Raw genomic sequence first — 7,264 nt, 5'->3', positions numbered from 1 at the left:
GGGTTCCTTTTCAAATGGAGCTTGAAAATGTCGACGTGGGCTTGGCCAAGGAGCAAAGTATCTGCCTTCAGTCCTTTCAACCACATCTATCCCACTACCTTTTTAGCCGCAGCCACCGGATGGTGGAAAAGTGAATTCTCTTCCAGGCCAAAAAGATTGTGACGAAGCAATCCACAATGGAGTCAGCTTATGAATTTTGGTGTGTGTGTGTGTGTGTGTCTGTGTGCGTTGGTGTGGGGCCTGATGTTTATTGTTTTATTTTTGTTTTGTTTTTGCTGTTGGGAGTTCTCCCTCATTTTTTTAATAATAATAATAATAATAATAATAATAATAATAATAATAATAATAATAATGTGCTTAACATATCTAGCAATCAAATAGTATAGTCAATCCAGATATCTGTACCTTCCCCACATCCTTGTGATTTTGTGTTTATTTTAGCAGTCGTGACTACCACCACCACTATCACCACTACCACCACCACCACCACCACCATCATCATCATCATCATCATCATCATCATCATCATCATCATCATCATCATCATCGTTTTTGTTGTGATTATTATTATTAATATTTTCCTATTTGATGCATTCGCATGTTCCTTCTCGTAAATCTATCGTTGTGTTTTTGTTGTTGTTGAGGCTAGTGTTTTTTCGTGTATATCATCATTGTTTTTGATATCGTTGTTCTTTTAGAGATGGCTATTTCGCTTGTTGTTATATTCTGTTGTTAGTGATGCTCTAGTCACTTCTTTCAATTATCTTGCTGCTGATGTTCTCAACATTTTTTCTTGACATTTTTATATATTCACTTTCCCACCATGTTATCTACTTGCGTTTGTTGTTATTGCCAATTTAATTGGTAATCCTTCTGAGGCTGTTGGTGATAGCGGACATTTTGTCGTGGTCAGCGTCGTTTATGTTGTTACCATTTTTCGCCTCATTGCAATTTTCCACCATAGTTATAGTGATGCTGTATAAGTTAACATATACCTTTCTGTTATTATATCTGTTATAAAATTTTCGGAATTTGACTTTTTTGCTACCGCATACAAAATTATCAACGCAAACGTGACAGTTTTATTGTTATCGCTCCTATGCTGTCATGACTGCTTCGTACCACCCTTTCTTCTACAACATCAGGCTCTTTCACACTTTTTGTTTTTCTGCAGACGGCGCATTAAAATGACTGTGTCTATCCTAATTATGCGAAAAACTGAAGTGTTTTCAACATTTTTGTTCTAGCAAATGTCGGAAACAATTATAACAGTAAAACTTGCAGATTTTGTAAGAGTTCTTTATGGAACAACATCAGGCCGAATAGCTACCAAGCTAGTTCTCAACCCGGGAGTAACAGCAAATACTGCAGTCTTCGTATATGATCAAAGCATACAAATCAAGATATACAAATCATTCTGTTCTGAGATTGATGGTAGCAGATTGGATTTTTTAACCAGTGAAACTTATCCGACTCGCAGGGACTTAAATGAAACCAAATTCTCCATTCTGGTTAGATGAAGATAGAACAAGATACAACGGTCAGACATTACCAAAAAGAGTGAAAAGACATATCCATTTGCCACTTCGGTCAGATTGGTTGGGGATAATTTCAGCGCAGGCCATTACGAGTTGAATCTCATTATTTACTCACGATTTCATTCTACTTATTAACCTGGGTGTCTGGTTCGAATCATTACTCAAATATACTGAAACATTGTCGGTCCAGCTGTCTATAAATCTTGCTTGGTATAATTTCCTTTTATAATCTAAGCTCTAAACTTACTTACTTTCAATGGTTACTGTGATCGTTTGTTACATTTCTTTTATCGTTTAAGATTACCCTGAAAGCTTTTATCTTAGTTGTATCCAGCGACATCTTCATGAAGTTGACATCATTTGTTCGGACACTTTTTCTGCGTCCCAGATCAGATCACGGACGATGCCCCTAGATTCCTCAATGAATCTGTAGCAACAATATACAAGAGCTCTTGGAAATAATTTGTAATTTCTGGTATAGGTATAGAGTCACATATTTCATGGAGAGCGGAATATTTTATTTTACACGACTATTACACTTGCGTTTATCTTACATACTCCTAACAACTAAAAGGAACGACAATAATCATGGCTTCTATTATACGCACATCAACAAACAGACTGTTGGAAATCATCTACAATGTCTAATCTAGTATTTACTACAGCTTGCAATTACTAGCTTTTTAAGAGTGGCAGTCATAGGCAACTCGGGTAGTCTCGAGCCAAGAAAGGAAGGTATGTTAACCACTTAATTCAATTGCTTTCTCGTAGCTGTAGCGAGTCTACTATTAATAGCATTATTTTCCATAACAAATATCTTTTCTTTCTGGTAACATAATACGGTGATTAACAGGAAAGGATAAAGTGCATCTCATATTTATTTTTAACCCTTGGCTCTCTGGTTTTGCAACATCTTCATTTCATTATGAAATTTTAACTATAATTTTGTAAAAAGCGGTGATGCCGGACAAAATGCTTAGCGGCATTTCGTTCGTCTTTACTTTGTGAATTCAATTGCCATCGAGATTCATTTATCCTTTTATCCTTTTCGAAGATCGATAAAATAGGAACCAATTGAGCAGTGGGATCGATGTAATCCATTTGTCCCTTCCTTTTAAATTGCTGGCACTGTGCCAAAACTTGAAACCCGTTACTCTTTTACTCTTTTACTTGTTTCAGTCGTTTGACTGTGGCTATGTTGGAGTACCATCTTTAGTCGAGCAAGTCGAACCCAGGACTTATTCTTTGTAAGCCTAGTACTTATTCTATCGGTCTCTCTTTGCCGAACCGTTAAGTTACGGGGACGTAAACACACCAGCATCGGTTGTCAAGGGATGTTGCGTGTGTGTGGGGGGTATAAACACAGACAAACAACCATATACACACACACACAAACATATACACACACATACATATATATATATATATATATACGACGGGCTTGTTTCAGTTTCTGTCTACCAAATCCACTCACAAGGCTATGGTCGGGCCGGGATTATAGTAGAAAACACTTACCCAAGGTGCCACGCAGTGGGACTGAATCCGGAACGATGTGGTAAGTGAGCAAGCTAATTACCACACAGCCACTCCTGCGCCTGAGTCCTTTTATCATCTGCACTTTCCTCGAACAAGCGTGTATCGTCGTGCTTGAAGTAGAATACTGTTTTAGTTAAAGCGGATACAGAAATGCACAGGTTGTTAGACTAAAATAGAATTTAGCTTTTCCATTTCTTGCATTTTAAACAATATTAGTAGTAGTATTATTATTGTTGTGGTGGTAGTCCTACTAGGCTTCTAGAATTAGAAAACAGATGTCGAGAATAAGAGATATCAACCGCTCACCGACTACACTAAAATGGATGCTAGCTAGGAACTGCGAGGAAAATTGTGTAACGGCTTAATCCCTTTCACAGATGGTAATTGGCTTACGTTGTTGTATAATGGATTAGATTTGTAGATAAAAATATCTATTCTCTTCTATTGTAATGGATGGAAAAAATTCACGCAAAGTAACTGCTTTGTTCTATTGGAGTGGTGGAGGTGCTAGTAGTAGTAGTAGTAGTAGTAGTAGTCGTAGTAGTAGTAGTAGTAGTAGTAGCTGTTTTTGTTACTTAGCTCACGGTTGATAGTCATCGAGCTTAATTGCGAATCGAGCATAATTATGAACGTGGGAGCGATGCAGTATATATACCTTCGTCTTTCAAATACAAAGCATCTAAGTAGGCATGTTCTAATCTGATTTTTTTTAAATATGCTGCAACGCGTTTGGACTGCTATTTAAAGACCATACAGTCTTTCTGTTTTTGAATCGTGAATTAATAAAGTTGCTGCTGTTTTTTTTTTTTATTGTCGATGTGTGTGTAGTTGTCGTAGTAGTGGTGGTAGTGGTGGTAATGGTGGTGATGGTTGTGTTTTTTATAGTTTTATGGTTGAGGTGTTTGTGGTGTTTACGGTGATGATGATACTGATGGTAGAGTGCTGTAATTGGTTGCGTCTTAATTCATTAAAAGCGAATCGTCGGACATTTTTATTCAGTAGTATGCAAAGTAACATTTGGCACAATACTTTAAGTAGATTCTAAGCACTAAATGGAAATTATAATCTTATGCAACTTTATTGTAAGGAAAAGCAGATTTTACCATTCACTTTTCATACCCCTTGTGTTCTGTGAAATGCAAATAATTCGTTCTGAGCTAACGATTAGAGCACTATTTCCAAACATTTACCGAATATTTCTCCTTTTCTTTAAATCGTAATTGGGATTCAAAGATATTTCCATTTCTAGGTCCATGGAATGCGACGGCGAAAATAGAAATCTTTGCATTATTGATTTAAATTGAAAGCTGAATTCATCCTCCTTTTCACTGCGAATAATGTGTTTACATACCTGCAGGCCGAAAAAATGGCTGTTTTACTCTTCCTGATTAGCCGGCAATTCTTCCTTAAATCACATACTACCGGCCCAAGTGGCAAAGGACTAATCAGATGACATAATTGTTCTTGACTTTAAAGAGATGGGATCAATACAGTTAAGCCACCTTAGATTACACGTTTATTGGATTAAAGATTATCAAGGTTTAAAGAACAACATTAGCTTCTGTTATAAAAAGATTTGCATGAACATTGACAGAAATATGGCACGATATAATCCAAGGCTGCAATCATTGTTTCCTCCATAGAATTTCTCTAACCATTTTTCCTACATTACAGAGAAGAGTAGATGGAATTAATCAGAGATATCGTACAAGGGAAACATTTCTGATTCAAGAAGGATGCGTCGATATGGTCCCACGATTTACTAAAAATAGTAAGACAGTATTTCACAAATCACACATCGCCAATAAGGTTTTGCGGTGGGGGATATAGGGAATTTTTTTTTTTTTTTGGTAGATATGAAGTTAAAGTGGGTGGAGATTCGCAGATATAGGGGGCTAAACTACATTTGTGAACATTTTTAACAATATAAAATTTCCCGCTCAATCATAACGATATCTATAATAAGCAAAGGAAATGACTTATTTGAGAAATAGAAGAAGAAGAAGAAGAAGAAGAAGAAGAAGAAGAAGAAGAAGAAGAAGAACAACAACAACAACAACAACAACAACAACAACAACAACAACAACAACAAGACCACCGCAAGAAAAGCAATAATAATAACCGGCTTTTAAAATATCTGTGTCTTCGTATCTTCTACAATAATACTGATTAAGATCAGTCTCTCCCAACTTCTTTAGCCGCCTGTAAATGACAGTCGAGTTTGCTTCGGTAAGAACTGTGTTATCCTTAAACCAGGGAAAACAGATATTACATATCATAATAAGTCATTTATTTCTCAATAAGCACATTTTGATCAAAGCTAGAACACCTTAGATTATAAGTCTGCTTAATATGGGATAATCTGTGACTAAATAATAGCAACAATATGAAAAACAACACGATATATCTAAAGACATTGGTAGAATCTGTGTGTAATCAATCGATGTTTGTAAGTAACAAGCTTAGTTTATCAAATCACATCGATCCAGGCGAAAAAAATACCTCAAACCACGACAATATGACTTTGCATCACATAATTCTTGACATATGTGAATAAAAGATGCAATCTTCACGGGTGTAGCGACTTTGATCGTTAGATTGCCTGGGCGTTAAGTAACACCAACAACCTCTTGTCGATGCTTCACCGAGTTCAGTGGTCTCGTACTTCCAGCACTCAAGCAATCCATGATTTACTAGTTGCACCAACCGCTCTTGTGAACAAAAACAACCAGTGCCATTCAATATCTTTTATGCGCAACCTTTATACTCAGCTTTTATGCTTAACACTTTCTTTCTAGAACTTCAGCCCTTAGAAATCTGCACTGTTCATATATTTCCTGAAAGTAACTATCTGCAATACTTTAAAAGGAGCATTAACAGCATCAACTCCAAAGATTTCGCTGAGTCTACAAAAATCTGGGATGCGACATGTCTGTTACTTGTATAATTCGGAGGGCGTCAAATGAAACTGCTTGGACACGTCACTCGACGTTTCGAGTTGGATCCTGCCAACTGTGTTCTCTTCTCTGAAGATACGGCCAGGGTAGCGGCTCGTGTTGGCCGACCACATTCTAACATAATCACGGTGGATGGCAAAGAATCTTGGAGAAATGGGGACCGACTGGGACACTGTTTCGAAGATTGTACGGGACGACTCGAGCAAATGCTGATAAATGGTTCATGCATACCTTACCTAACCAGACGTCTTCTTCCAGACACAGCAAGTTGCTGCTGCTGTTGCTGCTATATCTACTATTGCTGCTACTGCTACTACTATTGCTACTAATACTAATACTATCACTAACAAAACGACAACTACTACTACTACTACTACTACTACTACTACTACTACTACTACTACTACTACTACTACTACTACTACTACTATTATTGCTGCTGCTACCAATTTTACTATCTCCGCCAGAACTAATAATAGAAGTGTAATTCTACTAGAACGAATCATTTATTTATTATTATCAGAATAATTGGTAAGCTAAGCTTTCCACCTCTCGTTTCATAGTGTTAATCCTTACATGTAACATAACATAGTAAAATCGAATGGAATTCCTCATATTTGGAAACGAAATTTCGATTCAATATCATTTCCTCCTTCTATTATGTTATAAAAGCACGTACAGTTTCCGCCTTGAAGTTTACAAACTTTTCAGCACAACTGTTCGTTTTGTTCTACTTAAATAGCTTCACTCTGTTTAGCTGAATAACATAACATGGCGGTTTTATCCTTACACCATAGCCATCGCCAGTCAGTCTGTTTCAGTTTCTTACTAGCTTTTGTGTTCTTCATTTACCCTCAGCATCATGGCTGCAAGCATCACCATCATTACCATGATCATTCGTGTAATTATGGCATTGGTTATTACAGAAACCGTTGTTCTAGTTCCTCTTGTACTTTCTGTTGTCGTTGTGTCGTTCATGTTGTGTGTTTCGTTTGCTTACGTCTATATAGTTTAATGAAAGACATTTACTGGATACATCCTCTCTCTTTGAAGCTATGAACCTGCTTTAGAATAAGAATTATCACGAAATACAGGATGTGTTGTCCGCCATATTCAAACGCTTCATGTTAGTGCATGCATAAGTGTACGTATTTGTGTAGTGTATACATATGCGCCTGCGCGAGTGTGAGCATAATAAATGCATATATATATATATATATATATATATATATG

This window comes from Octopus bimaculoides, chromosome 19 (genome assembly GCF_001194135.2).
Source record: "Octopus bimaculoides isolate UCB-OBI-ISO-001 chromosome 19, ASM119413v2, whole genome shotgun sequence".
Taxonomy (NCBI): domain Eukaryota; kingdom Metazoa; phylum Mollusca; class Cephalopoda; order Octopoda; family Octopodidae; genus Octopus; species Octopus bimaculoides.
This window is presented reverse-complemented; position numbering follows the sequence as displayed.